General features: G+C 54.2%; 1 protein-coding gene across 10 annotated transcripts in view; it reads right to left on the minus strand.

Moving 5' to 3' along the window:
• Positions 1-13,705, minus strand: part of RBFOX3 (RNA binding fox-1 homolog 3) — a 425,191-nt gene that overhangs the window by 159,441 nt on the left and 252,045 nt on the right. For 7 of the 10 annotated variants that reach the window (XM_073236032.1, XM_073236028.1, XM_073236030.1 and 4 more), the window contains one exon: positions 7,865-7,959. The exons of the other annotated variants lie outside the window; for them this stretch is intronic. The gene's annotated coding sequence lies outside the window, so the exon portion shown is untranslated. The remainder of the gene's footprint in view (positions 1-7,864; positions 7,960-13,705) is intronic. 10 annotated transcript variants of the gene reach the window in all.

Genomic DNA, 13,705 nt, shown 5'->3' on the forward strand with positions numbered 1-13,705 from the left:
CTGGGGTGGGTAGCTGCGTCTGAGCACGGCGCCCTGCTGACTGCAAGGCTTAGAGGCAGGAGGGCCAGTGTCAGTGCCCGGAGAGGTTTGCTCAGCTCAGCACTGTTGAAATGCTCCCCAGCAGCAGATGCAGCTGGCCTGGGGGAGACGGGGGAGACATGGAAAACGAGCTCATAAATAAAAGCCGCATTTGGGGTCCAGACGGCTGGCCACACAGAGAGGCCAGAGAGAGCAGGATGTGCGGTTTACCGTTCCCGAACGCACACCTGGTGGGATGGTGCCCAGCTCACCCAGGCACCATGCTGGATAGCATATCAGGTCCTGTTGAGGGCTGAATTGTGCCCCCCAGATTCATAGGTGGGAGGTCTGGCCCCCCCACTACATCTCAAGATGTATTTGGAGAGAGGGTCTTTAAAGAGGTAATCAGGTTAAAAAGAGGCCATCAGGATGGGCCCTGATCAGAAGGACTGGTGTCTACATCAGAAGAGATTGGGACACGGACACGGACAGAGGGGCAACCCTGTGAGGACACAGGGAGAGGGTGGCCATCCGCACACCAAGGAGTGAGGCCGCGGAGGCACCAGCCCCTCTGAGCCCTGATCTCAGCCTTGTGGCCCCAGAACCAGGGAACAATGTCTGCGGCTTACATCTCGGCCTGTGGTGCTTTGTTCTGGCAGCCGTTGCAGACAGATGGCCGTGGGAGCACCAGCAGTTGGGGGAGATGGAGGATGGAAAAGAAAGGTGGGCAACATTACTCCAGAACGGGGTCCAGGCCCTGCTAAGCTGCAGCTCTGATGTCTAACGTGAATATCTTCCGTTCCTTACTAGAAGTGAAGTAAACACGTTTACCCCTTGGGGGAAAGTCTTGGAGACAAGGGCATCCAAATGAGATGAAGACACAGATGGCAGAGAGTCCGCTATGGAGTGAGACCTGGCAGCGAGCCTGTGCGTTTGCGAGACTGGGTGAAGGAGGGTGTGGCACGAATACCCCATCCTATCACTGCTTTGCCTGTTGTGATTAACCTGGAGACCAAAGGGCCCTTGTCCCCAGGCCAGCATTTCTAGGCTCTGAGGGAGATACCAGCAGCCCCTGTGACTCCACCAGAGACCCTGGCCGTCCAAGGGGGAACTAATAGTAGTTTTTGTTTCCAGAAGCCATGAGTGGGCCTCAGGAGCAAATGGACAGCATTTCGGTGTTTCCTTCCTGGGAAGTTCCAGCTTACGTGGCCACATTGCGTTCACAGACAAAGTCCTGTGCAGGAGGCTCATTCCCATCAGGAGAAAGTGAGGCCCCTAGTTCTTGCTTTTGTTCTGCAGGAGCGGGCGCTGTTCTTCCTTACTTCCAGGGCCACCAGATCGCCCCTTCCCAGTGCTGCCCCTTGGTAGTCTGAGCACACGCGTGCCCCAGTGACTGAGTGGGTTACGGTTAGAAGATGCCCCTCTGGCAGGGAGGAGCCCTGAGGGACTGCCCATCCCGTTCCCAGGGTCCTGACTGTTTTAACCATGCTGGACTCTGGTGCCCCACGTGGCCATTTGTACATGGAACCTATCTTGGTGAGCACCTGGCCCTACAAGCCTCACCCGAAGTCGGGAGGAAAACTGCCTCCCACTGGGCACGCTTATTTTCAAGATGGGAGCTGCAGAGATGCAGCCCGAGTGGTGCGGGCAGAGGGTCCCCTCGGCAAGCCTTCAGCCCTGCCCCTAGAGGCCTGTCTCCTGCAGACGGATTTCCCAGGTGCGTGTGCCTCTGGGAAGAGGAGTCCCTCCCTGGGAAGAGTTTCCAAATCAGCTCAGTTTCCGTCCTGTCAAGATGGACGCGCAGGAACACACAGCCACACAGGGCGGCACTGCTCACAGCAGCCAGGAGGTGGGGCCGCCCAGGTGTCCGTCCCGGACGAGCGGGTAAGCTCAGTGTGGGCGGAATATCATTCCTCCTTGGGAAGGAAATCCTGACACCACGACAGTGTGGTGTGGAGGAACCTTGAGGGCGTGATGCTCAGTGAAATAAGCAAGCACTGTAGGACTCCACGTAGGTGAGGCCCCCAGAGGGACACTCACACGGTGGGATGGGGGTGCTGGGAGGAGGGGGAGCTATAGTTCCCTGGGAACAGAGTCTGGGGAAATGAAAAAGCTCTGGAGACGGATGGTGGGGTGGCTGCCCAGCAAGGTGAACGGGCCCAGTGTCACTGCACTGCACACTTAAAATGGCTAAGATGGTAAATGCTGTCCTGTGTATTCTACCATAATGAAAAATAAAAACACGTGTGCAGTCACTGAACCCTCCTGGTATGCCAGGCACGGCCCCGACTGCTTCACATCAATTAATATTTTCCCCATCCTGCCAACAGCCTTTAAAGACAGATGCTACCACCCTGTTTTACAGGTAAGAAACTGAGGCCTAAAGATTAGGTAAACTGCTTAAGGTCACTTGCTAGTAAGAGACAGAGCCAGGGTTCAAACAGGATGCTCGTAGTACCTGGCAGGCATCCCAAAAATTGGTGCTGAAAGCATAAGTGGGTGAGTGATGCTAAACCCCAGACGGGCTGTGTGGTCGGACTCACCCTGGCCGCTCAGGTTCCTGTTTCCAGGGGACAGTGGAGAGAGGGCCCTGGTAGATGGGGCATATTTGAAACAAAATAACTGAATTTAATCAAAAAACACGTGAGTGAGGCTTTATTTTGGGGAATGGAATGTTCTGGAACTAGAATGGGGTGGTGGCCGCACAAAAAACTGTGAATGTCCTCAATGCCACTAAACGGTTCACTTTAAAATGGCTAATTTTATGTTATGTGAATTTCAACTCAGTAAATTATTTTTATAATATATACATATATTGTGTGTGTGTGTCCTGAAACTGAATGCAGATCTACTAGGACTGTGTTCTGATTGCTTATTTGGCATGTGGTTGTATAAACACATACAGGTGCTTCGCCTGTGGGCACCGCGCTCTTTTCTCCCGGGCTCCAGAGGACATGGTGGGCCTGGGGGGCCTACAGCTGGACTTGGCAGGCAGAGATGCTCTGAGGGGAGCTTATAATGCCCCTTTGTGGGCAGGGCAACCCCGTGTACCCCCTAGCACTCAGCCTGTGGAAGCTGCAGGTGGGGGCTCGGGGTTTTCCAACATGGCTTCATTTAAAGTCCCCTTAGCACGTGTTCTTGGGTGTTTTGAGGCCTCATTAAATAATAAGTCACATGGGCTGGGAACACCGACCTGCCTCACCTCACCAACATCTATTTCCCTTTACCTTTTAGAGAGAAATGATAGTTTATTCCCCAGTAATGGTTTCTGGGAACAGACCACCTGATAGATAAATGTGATTAATAATGAATTAAATTAACATCACCTTTCAGCTGATAATGGGGGAAAGCTTCCAAATACTATGAGTATATGCATGTGGGCATGTGTGTGTGTGCATGCATGCAATATGTATGTGTGCACACGTGTGTATGTGTGTATGGGTTTGTGTGTGTACACACCCACAGGCACTCGACCTGGAATAGGTCTTCACAAAGGGAGAGACAGGGAGAGAAGCCAGCCATCCGTGCAGCTGGACACTGCAGTTGCTTTAATGCCCTGGAGGAGCCGTTTCTCAGAGAAGCTCTTTGGAGGGCGTGTTTGCAGACTCCTTTACAATGTGAAGAACAATCATCTCCTAATTCCTGTTTAGGAAATTAATCTGCTGGTCTCTTAGAGTGTGGCTTTGAGTTTTGGAAATAGGGTCAGTGGCTAAAGGCTGTTTCAGTCCTTGGAAACTTAAGTGAGGGGATTGGTTAATAATGGTCCTTCTATGCAGTGAAATACTATTCAGTCATTAGAATCAAGGTAAATATCAACCTTAAAAATACGCTCCTGAAACAGCAACAAAACAATAGAGGGCAAGACCCCAAGTCTGCAGAGTGGTGAGCACCCCCGCCGCGTGGACCACCACCCAGGAGACGCAAATGCCGAGGCATGAGCAGTGCTGAATCTTGGCAGTCGGCTTGTGGTGAGTTTTCTCCCGTCATTTTTCTTGTCTGTGTTTTCTACAATGAACATCAATTGCTTAGGTAATAATGAAAAGGTGCAAAGAGTTTCTTTTAATTTAAGTAGAAAAACTTGATCCTACAGAAGGCCTTTACACCCCCCTGTCCAAGGGGAGGAAGAGGAAAGAGTATTGGAAGAAAAAACGAAGAAAACAAACAAAAGGCCACCATTCTTGGCTCCAGCCCTGTGGCCCTCTGGAGGCGCTGGCAGCCGGCTGGCTGCAGCCCTGGAGGCTGGAATCGGTCATGTTTCTGGGGCAGGACTGTGCTCCCATGTGCTCGTGGCTGCGGGGCTGCCGGATGCCTTGCCTCTGGCACCTGGCTCCTGCCTCACAAACATTTGCCTCAATGGGTCACACCCTCATCCTCGGATGACCTCGGATGGGCACAGGGAGCCAGGGGCCAGCCTGCGTGACCCTCCTCTCAGGGGCTGCTGATGCAGGATGCCCCAGGGGCTCAGTTCCTGAAGACAGGCAGGCAAAGCAGGGGCGCTCGGCCTCTGACTTCACCCACACACCTCTAGGAGCACCCGGGTCCCTGTGAAGTCAATCCAGCCTCCCCTTGTCCGGCTCTGGCAGATAGACCAGGAGGAGAGGAACTCTGGCCCTTGAAATACCACTGTTACCACTGTCTGTCCAATGATGATTGAAACAACGAGGCTGTCACTCAAAGATCCCAGCTGGGATTCAGGAGAGCTGCCCTGGCTCTCGGCTGTGAGGCTCGGGGCAGGCTGTGGGCCTTTTGGGGCCACTCTCCTCAGTCAACAAAGGAGGAGGTGGCCCAGACAGGCCCTGGTCCCTCCCTGCTCAGACCTTCTCGGACATTCTATGTATGTAACATAGTATCGCTTTCTGCTCTGACAGCAGCTGAATGAACCACAGTGGCCTCTCTCACGCTCCCCATATTCCAGGGTGAGGAAGGGAAAATCCTCACCAATGTGGAACCCCCCCATCTCATGCACACACATGCACACACACACACACCAATGCCGCAGCTGAACTCATGGAAGGCCTCTAGTGTTGACTGTAAACCAATGACACAGGCAGGCCCCAGTGACAACACCCTCACAGAGCTCCCCGAGCCCTGGGGGCCCCACTCCTGCCCCATGAGCCCCTGCCCGAGGAGGCCAGTCTGGGGCTGACTCCATAGACAAGTCACTCCTTGTGACTCACGGACAAACCACTTCTGTGTGGCCACAGCGAGTGAGGGTCAGCAGACCCAGAGGTGGTTCCCCTTCCAGCCTCTCTCTGACTAGTCCCTGGGGATCCTCATCTGCGATGGAGGGGGTGACAGTTCCCATGGCTGGGTGAGGCTTAACAGCAACACTGAGTATAAACAGCCCACGGGGTGACAGGCTCTATCAGCATCACGTTGTGACCTTTCAGGAGAGGTGACGCCACCCCCTCCCCTCCCCTCCTTGCTGGGTTGGAGGAGCTGTGAAAGGGTGGTCAGGGAGGGCCAGGGGCTGCTGCCCTTTGTATGGCAGTGGGTGGCACTGGGGTCCCAGGGTGCAAGGACAGAGGTGAGCTGGTCCGCTGAGCTTTGCTGTGACATCTAGCACAAGGCGAAGGGGCCGCCAGTTTGGGCCTCTCACTCATTTTTTCCTTCACACCTGCCCCAAATCTCATCAGAGCAGAAACAGGTAAGAAACCCTAAAAATGTCCACAGAAAGCCAGGATGCAGAGCCATCACGACGGGGCTCACTCTCTGTTTACAGGAAGACGTGCTCTCCCAGAGCCTCCAACTCCTAAGCAAAGGCACAGGCCTGTCGCCTTGTCTGTCTGTTCTGCACACAATGTTATTGGAGAGGGCTCAGTGGCCACCAGCCAGCATGGCTGCACGCTGAGCAGAGGGAGGCGTTTAGAAGAGCCGTCTGTGAGCCCTTCCCGCCTCCCGCCTGGCCGGCCTCCCTCCTGGCCGGCCTCCCTCCCACTCACCAGTGGGGGCCAGGGCAGACGGCAGGAGGGCGCAGCCCTGAGCTACACAAACTCCCTCCATGGGCCATTTTTCAGACTTCAGTTCCATCGAGGGGAGCTTAACAAGACTTTCGCACTTGTTCGTCCCAGAGTCCCTCTGTCCTGGGAGTCAGCCGCCCTCCGAGTGTGCCCAGTGGCCACCTGGGTGGCCTGCTGTGGACTCCAGCATCCAGCTGGCCGCTGTGGGAGGCCACCCAGACGCATCCCACAAAGGCTGCCTGGCTGGAGCCCAGTGGGGGCGACCTCCTTGCCTCATCGCATGGAAGCAGCGGCGCCCACAGCCTGGCAAGCCCAGAAGGAACCCAGCCGACAGGCCCGAAGCTCTGTGGGGAGCTCTCTGACCCTGGGCCACGTGCCTCTCAGGAGCTGGGTTTCAGTGACGTCCCTGTGCCTGACCCCCGCCTAGGAGAAGACAAATTCTAGGAGCATCCCCACACAGCACCACGCGAGAATGCACAAGACAGGAAAGGCCCATCCCCAGCATGAAGGCCCTTGGGCGCTAGTCAGTCACCGCCAGCCCTGGGGCCAACGGCTCACTGCACAGACTGCCTGCTGCTGCTGCACAGCTGACACCCTTGAAATTCCCTGCCACGCCTGTCCTCGAAGGGCTTCCCTGAGCCGCCAGCTCTGCAGCCCCAGACACCGCCCTCCTTGAAGGGCCTCAGGACGCAGAACCCAGGACTTCGGGAGAAGCTGAGGACAGAGGGATCTTGCTAGTGGCTGTGCCAAGGGCCACTTACCCTTCTCCTCCATGCTGACAAGCAGGCGCAGGGGCCCTCCCACAAAACTCACGGAGAAAAGCTCGCAGGGAGCAGGGGGGCAGGAGAACCGAGGACACCTTCCCATTTCCCTCCTGCAGCTTAGATGCACGAAGGCCACACCCGGGCCCCTCCTTCCACCACACCTGGACAGCGGCCACCCCACCAGCACCTCCTCCATCCCCGCTCCCTGGACAGCTCGGAGCACTTCACCGCCACTGGTCCTCAGACCCACCAGCCGGGGCACTGGTGCTCTGGGTGGAGGGGAGGCTGGGGTGCAGGAGCCCTGAGCCCATCTGGGCCCCCGCAGCCACTGCTCTTGGAGCTCCTGGGAGAGAGTTTGGCCCCAGGCCCTCTTGAGGGAGTTTCTTTTATATTTATTAACCCACTTCTCTCTTGGCATTTGGAGCAATGAGGAAACCTCAGCCGAGGCTATTAATAGGCCGGGGCCATCCCTGGGGAGGAGAATGAGCTCATACCTATAGCACAGGTGCCAAGCATGATAAAGGTTGCTGAGCCCACGTAAATATAGGCCGTGGCCAAGTCGGGGAGCAGAGGGCAAGCCTCGAGGAGCCAAGCACGGTCTGCCCCATGGCCCCCAATCCCGCGCTCTGGGCAGAGCTTTTCTCCACCTGTGCCAGAGCCGGGCCTGCTGGGAAAGGACCACACGGCGCTCCCGTCCTAGGTCAGCCCTGGTGGGAGACTCCAAGGAGGCGGGGGAGGGATTTGCAAAATGACATGCAATATAAATGACTCCTGTAAACAGAGAGTTTAATAAAAAGGCAGTGAGGGAATTTACGGGCAACTCAAGGATGATTAAAATTATTTATCTAGTTACCTCCCTTGCTGACTGATTGGTCTATTAATTATCTATTATACACTCACTGATTTGCATTTTAGTGACAGGGCTGGGTAAGGTGAGAAACACAGAGGGGCCCAGAAATCAAGCGGTGGACACAGGCGCAGACCCTCCTCTACTGACCGCGGCTCCCCCAACTGACAGCCCTCCAGACCACACACTGCCTCCGTGGCCGCAGGCTGCCCCAACCCTGGCCTCCGAGCGTCAGCTCAGGGTGGAGCACGACATGCGCCATGCGGGGTACGCACCTGACTGCAGGCGGGCAGGTTCCCAGCTGGAGGGGCCTGCAGACCAGCTCAGGGAAATGCTGCCAGAATCTTCCTCCAGCGGTTCTGACTTAACGCTGCATTTAAAAAAGAAAACACGAGAACAAAACCATTTTCAATCTCTGAATATCTGGAGTGCATCAGACACACGCTCTCCAGGGCTCTTGATTAAAAATATCACAGGACAGAGTGTCATGGGAACGGAATCTTTGAAGGCTGCAAAAGAGAAAACATTAGGCTTGGAGAAGTTCTAACAAAGCATTCCCGCTTTCTACCTCATGGGTGACAGAACCCCGGCTCCCCGGCTCCCCTGCCTGGAGACCCCCAGCATCAGAAGGGACCCTGGGATCCAAGGGAGGTGCGTGTGGGCCACGGGTCCCACATGCCACCTGTTCCCACACAGGCCCCACCCCTGCTCCCCAGCACTGGGCAAGATTCCAGGGCTGTTGGGGGGCTGACCAGGGCCTGACCAGGACCCGCTGTTGGCACGGACCTCGCAGTTTCTCTAGATGTTTAAATGTTTAACCTTGCTCATCCTGCCAGGCTCACCAAAACCAGCTGCACCAGCGCAGTTCCTTAAAACAAATCTCCTTTCTTTATCATCTAACTGTCTATCTACCCACGGACCTGCCCGGTACCTATCAGCACCATCACCATCTCCCCTCCCTCAGGGCCCCTCCAGCTGGTGCTCCCACCGAGGAACCTGCCCCGGCAATGGCCCCGAGGTGGGAGGGGAAGGAGGCTGGGGGGGGCGCCGGCTGTCTGCCTGGGGCAGGACTGCGCAGTCTTGAGCCAGGAGAACCCATGCTACTGAGCCTCTGGGCAGCGACACCCCGGGCCCGGAGCCGTGGTCCCTGCATACACAGGGCGGGTGTCCCTCCCCTGTGTGCCCTCCCCCTTTCTGACTATGGCTTCTCAATTCTGAGGACGTATCAGTAGCTGCAAAACCAGATGCCACAGTTAGCGGCACGACTGTGCTGTAACCGACCATTTTGGGAATCATTCACGGGGTTGCATGTGTGCAGGGAGGTGGGGCTTCGTCCCTGAGGCCAAGCAGCCCCTGGGAATTAGACACACCAGCAAAAGTCCCAAGAGACAAAGAAGAAGGGTAGGAAATGAACACGGGGGGCAGACGAGGAAAAGAGCAGATTTTTAAAAAGAGGGGTTGGAAATTCTCAGTGATGCAGAGAACAAGTGAGAGAAGGCTGCACCCCGAGTCTGGGCTGGGCAAAGAGGCGAAGGAAGGCCTCCCGAGACCCTGTGACCAGGACAGGACAGGGGGGCAGGAGGTGGAAGGACAGACCCGCCTGGAGGCAGGGGGTGGGGGATGGGGGTCCGGACGGCGGGGTGGCTCTCGGGCTGGGGACACACCCCGGGGTCCACACAGCGCTTCAGGCTCACATGGGAAGCTCTCGGGCTCCTCTGAGCACATGAAGGCCGCAGGGGTTTCTGGGGTGCATGAACTTAGGGTTCTATTGGCTTAATAAGCTGATTGTCCCCCGGTCTGCCTTAGGCTGAGTGCTCATGAAGCTGGGGGTGTGCTGTGCCCACGCCCCTGCCTCCACTGGGGAGAAGAGATCAAGCAGGGGGGAAGGACAGTCAGCTTAGGACACTGAAGACTCGTCACCTTCTTCTGTGCTGTAACCCGTTAACCCTCCCATGGTCCTGGAGGGAAACGGAGGCACACAGCCCTTGGGGGAAGAACCTGCTCATGGTCACATGTGTGCACGTTTTCTCAAGCAACAAATATAACGGACCCCAAAGGAGCGCTCAGACCTGCCTCCGTGTGTGTCTGTGCTGGGGGCAGTGAGCCTGGCGCGCTCAGGCCTTGACCTTGGGGTCAGAGGACCTTGACCTCCATCTGTCATGCTTCAAATTTTTAAAAAGACACTGAATTATCACTAAATGTTGACCACTGTTAACTGCGGGTGGAGGGGCATAGATGTTTATTATATTTTACCTTAGTTTATCAAAATTCTCCAAAATGTGTTTTGAGATGAGCATGGTTAGACCATGAGCCCCTCAAAGGAGCAAGAGACGCTGGTGACATGTGAGTGGCCACTCAGCTTACATGATTTTTTACACTCGGTGGCTCAGTAGGCTGAACAGATGACTGACATGCGCAGGTGTGGGATTCTGGAAGGAACGGGATCTCCCTACTCTTCCTCCTTGGGAAGGACGATAAACTAGTCTGGAATTGTTTCTTTGGCTGCTCGCTGACGTTTTCTTTAGAAACCACCACCTGAACAGACAGGGGGTGGAAGCTGCCTCATCCCAACTAGGGGCCAGGCTGGGGACAGAATCGTGTCCTCCAACATTCTAGACTCCAGACCATTGGAGTTCCCGAGAATTTGTGGGTAGAAAGGCCCAGGGCCCTGGGACCCACGAGGAAGAGGACGCAGGGAGTTCTGGACATTGACACGGCTTCCCCTCTGCCTGGCAAGCAAATGGCCTCATGCAACGTACACGTACACGCACACGTGTCAACAGCACCCCCCGCCCCCTGGCCAACCATTCTGCATAGACAGGACCCATGGAGGCGGACAGAAGAGTGAGCCTCCCCGGGGGCCTGTGGGGCCAGCGGTTCTGTCGGGAGAGGCTGCTTCTGGACAGCTGGCCCTCTGGGCCAGAAACTCGCTCAATGCAATTTCCCCTGCGAGCTGCAGTCTGCTGTCCCCAGGACTTCACTTTCATGCTGGGTCCGTGCTGCCCGGAGCACCTTCTCCAGCATGCCATGGCGGGCAGATGCATGCCCAGCTCAAGCATGCCATGGTGGGCAGATGTGTGCCTGGCTCTTGCTTTGATCTCACACGGTTACACTTCCAGCGCTACAAGCTAATAAAGGCTGCATGATCAAATTCCAGGTCATTACTCAAGGAAAGGGACCCCTGTGCGGTCGACAGCGATAGTTTCAAACCAATTAAAATAAGCCTGGTGTTTCTGTGGGTTGCCGCCGTGCCCGCCACCCCGGAGGTCTCCGAAGGCCCATGCTCACAATGAGCAAGATGCACGAAATGTTAATGGAGGCGCTTAAATGCCACACCAAGGGGATTCTGGTAAATAAGGCCACTCGGAAGAGGCTGGGGGAGAAGTCTCCTGAGCTAACCCTGGAGGAAACTTCAATAAAAATGAGATTGGATTGAAAACAATTCACTCTGCAAGGGATGGGTCCGCTGGCAGAGCTGGGAGGGGTCTTCAGGAGAGGAAAGCTATTTTATTTCCTATTAGTTCCCCTTTGCAAGTGTAGGTGCCCCCTGCTGCTGGCCCCAAATCTGCCAGGGTGGCCAGCACCCACTGAGCAGGTTGGGAGAATTGCACTGTAATTTGCCAAGTAAAAATTGAAGAGGGCTGAGGGTCGGGGTCTGAGCAGACAAGGGGAGGGGTGGCTTAGTGACGGGGAGGGGTGGGTGCTGGGACAGAACTGGGGAGTCCTGGGGCTGAGAAGGTGGACCGGGCTTTGCTGAGGATGCAGCCGTGTGGGAAGCGCACAGCTGTTGGGCAGCTGCTCTGAGCCCGGTTGGATCCTGTTTCAGGAAGATCAAATGTCAGTCATGAAACAAAGGATGAGATTTGATAGAACACTGCCCAGCACCCAGCTCGGTGAGTAGATGCAGTCTGGTGAGCAGGCTCAGCCCTGCGTGGTGCGCGGCCCTAATGGGCCAGGCCTTGGCGGCCACCTTTGCTCCCAGCCAGGGCTGTCTGCGGTTCGCGGGTCTCGGTTCTGCCCAACCAATCAAGGACCTCCAAACTGCGAAGGGGAGAAGTCACGAGGCCAAAAGACAAACTCAGGAAGTGTAGGCTGGGAGAGCTGGACAGAGCAGCCCTGACCCCCAAGGCCACCATGGCCACCATCTCTGCACCCTGGCTTCCGTCAATCCAACTACACAACCGAAATAACAAACCTTGGTCTAGCTGGTCTTGACAGCTATAGCAGATAAAATCACTGGATGCCCGGTTAAATTTGAAATTTCAGATAAGGAAGAAATAACATTTTACGTGATTCAGCATAAGTATGTATCATGTAGTATTTGGGTGGTACTTTAATAACAATTATTCATTGTTTATCTGAAATTAGAGTTTAACCAGGCACCCTGCATTTTCACTTGGCAGCCCGAGCTTCCAGCTATTTGCCCAGACTAAACACACACTCACACACACCCACCTAAGTATCCACATGCACACACACACAGACACATCCTTCAAAGGAAAGGAAGGAGCTTCCCAGGGACCAACAGGGGTCTGGGCACTTCCCCTCTGCTCTGTCTTGGAGCCCCCCACCCAACACCCCACTGCTGTCTCCCCACCTCCACTGCTCACACTAAGAGACTGAGGCTCCGGATTGTCACTCACCCAAGGCTGCATGGTCAGCACTCGGTCAGGCTGAAATTGCAGACCCAGGTCATTCACATTCCAGAGCCTGCACCCCTCCCGCCAAATGAGACCCAATGCATCACATTTTAGATATTTATTTCCAAACAAAATGGCCATAAGGAAGTTGATATTGATTCTGCAGCAAAGTCAATAGACAGTGTTTGAGGTCTTGGCTCAGGCCCATGCTAACCTCAGATAAAGATGCTCCTATAGTCCCATGGGGCCCCGCTGGGGTGGGGTTGAGCACATCTGGCTTCAATTAGGGGAGTCGGTGGTTGGGGTGCACCCCAGGGTGCTCTGCTGGCAGCCAGGTCCTGAGCAAGTGTGGACGGCAATTCTGGTGGGTGTCCCAGGCCATCTAGAGAAGAGAATGTTTCTCCCCTGGACACCTCAGAGGGGATAACACTTGTACCTGCTTGAGTTGAAAAGTTAGACCTCAGATTGTCTGCAAATTGGCAAGGTGGTCCTGAGCCTTCTACTTCCCTTGAGCACTAATCGCTTCCCAGATGCCCAGTAGGTGGTTTAGACACATGCTATGTAGTTAGAATCACAATCTTAGAAAAAAGCCAAGAAAAGATGACGGGTTAGCCAGAGACGGGCAAGATTCCTCAAGGGAGGAACAACCTAAGACAGGCACAGTCGCAGGGGGGCCAGCAGGTGAGACATTGGGGATCAACAGAGGTGAGGCTTAGAACCTCACCCCCCCTGTTTTGAGAGAAATCTTCTGCATCCGTGGATGTTTTATTGCCCTTGTCTAGCTCGGATTAGCACATAGTCTACAGGCACACACCTGATCATCTACAATTGCTCTCTTACAACACTAAACTATGTTTTCTACCTTCATCTTGCATCTACCTACCACTTCAGCATTTTATTAAAAATAATAATAAAGAGAGAAATGTGGTATCCACATATAATCAAGTATAAAAATCAAACGAATATTCATATTTGAACTGATTGTTTATAGTTCATAATGCGTGATCAAAACCGAAAGTTTCTGTGATGACTGCCCTTGCACTGTTCACCATGTAACTTATTCACTATGTAAGAATTCGTTCTCCATGTAAGAACTTGTTCGTTATGCTTCAGAAGATTGGAGACTGACGAGAATTAGGCTTGGGGTGGATTAAAGATTGTGCATTGAGCATTGACTCCCCTGTACAGAATTTTATTGTTGTTAACAACCATTTGATCAATAAATGTGAGAGATGCCCTCTCAAACAAAACAAAACAAAACAAAACAAAACAGAAAGTACAGACTTCCAATTGTAAAATAAATAAGTAACTGGGATGTAATGTATAGCATAAGGAATATAGTCAAAATATTGTCAATTGTAACAACTTTGTATGGTGATAGCTGGTAGCTAGAATTATCATGTATATAAACGTTGAATCACTGTGTTGTTCACCTGAAACTAATGCAATACTGTGTGTCAACTACCCTTCAATAAA

The sequence above is a fragment of the Manis javanica genome, chromosome 4 (genome assembly GCF_040802235.1).
Source record: "Manis javanica isolate MJ-LG chromosome 4, MJ_LKY, whole genome shotgun sequence".
NCBI lineage: Eukaryota > Metazoa > Chordata > Mammalia > Pholidota > Manidae > Manis > Manis javanica.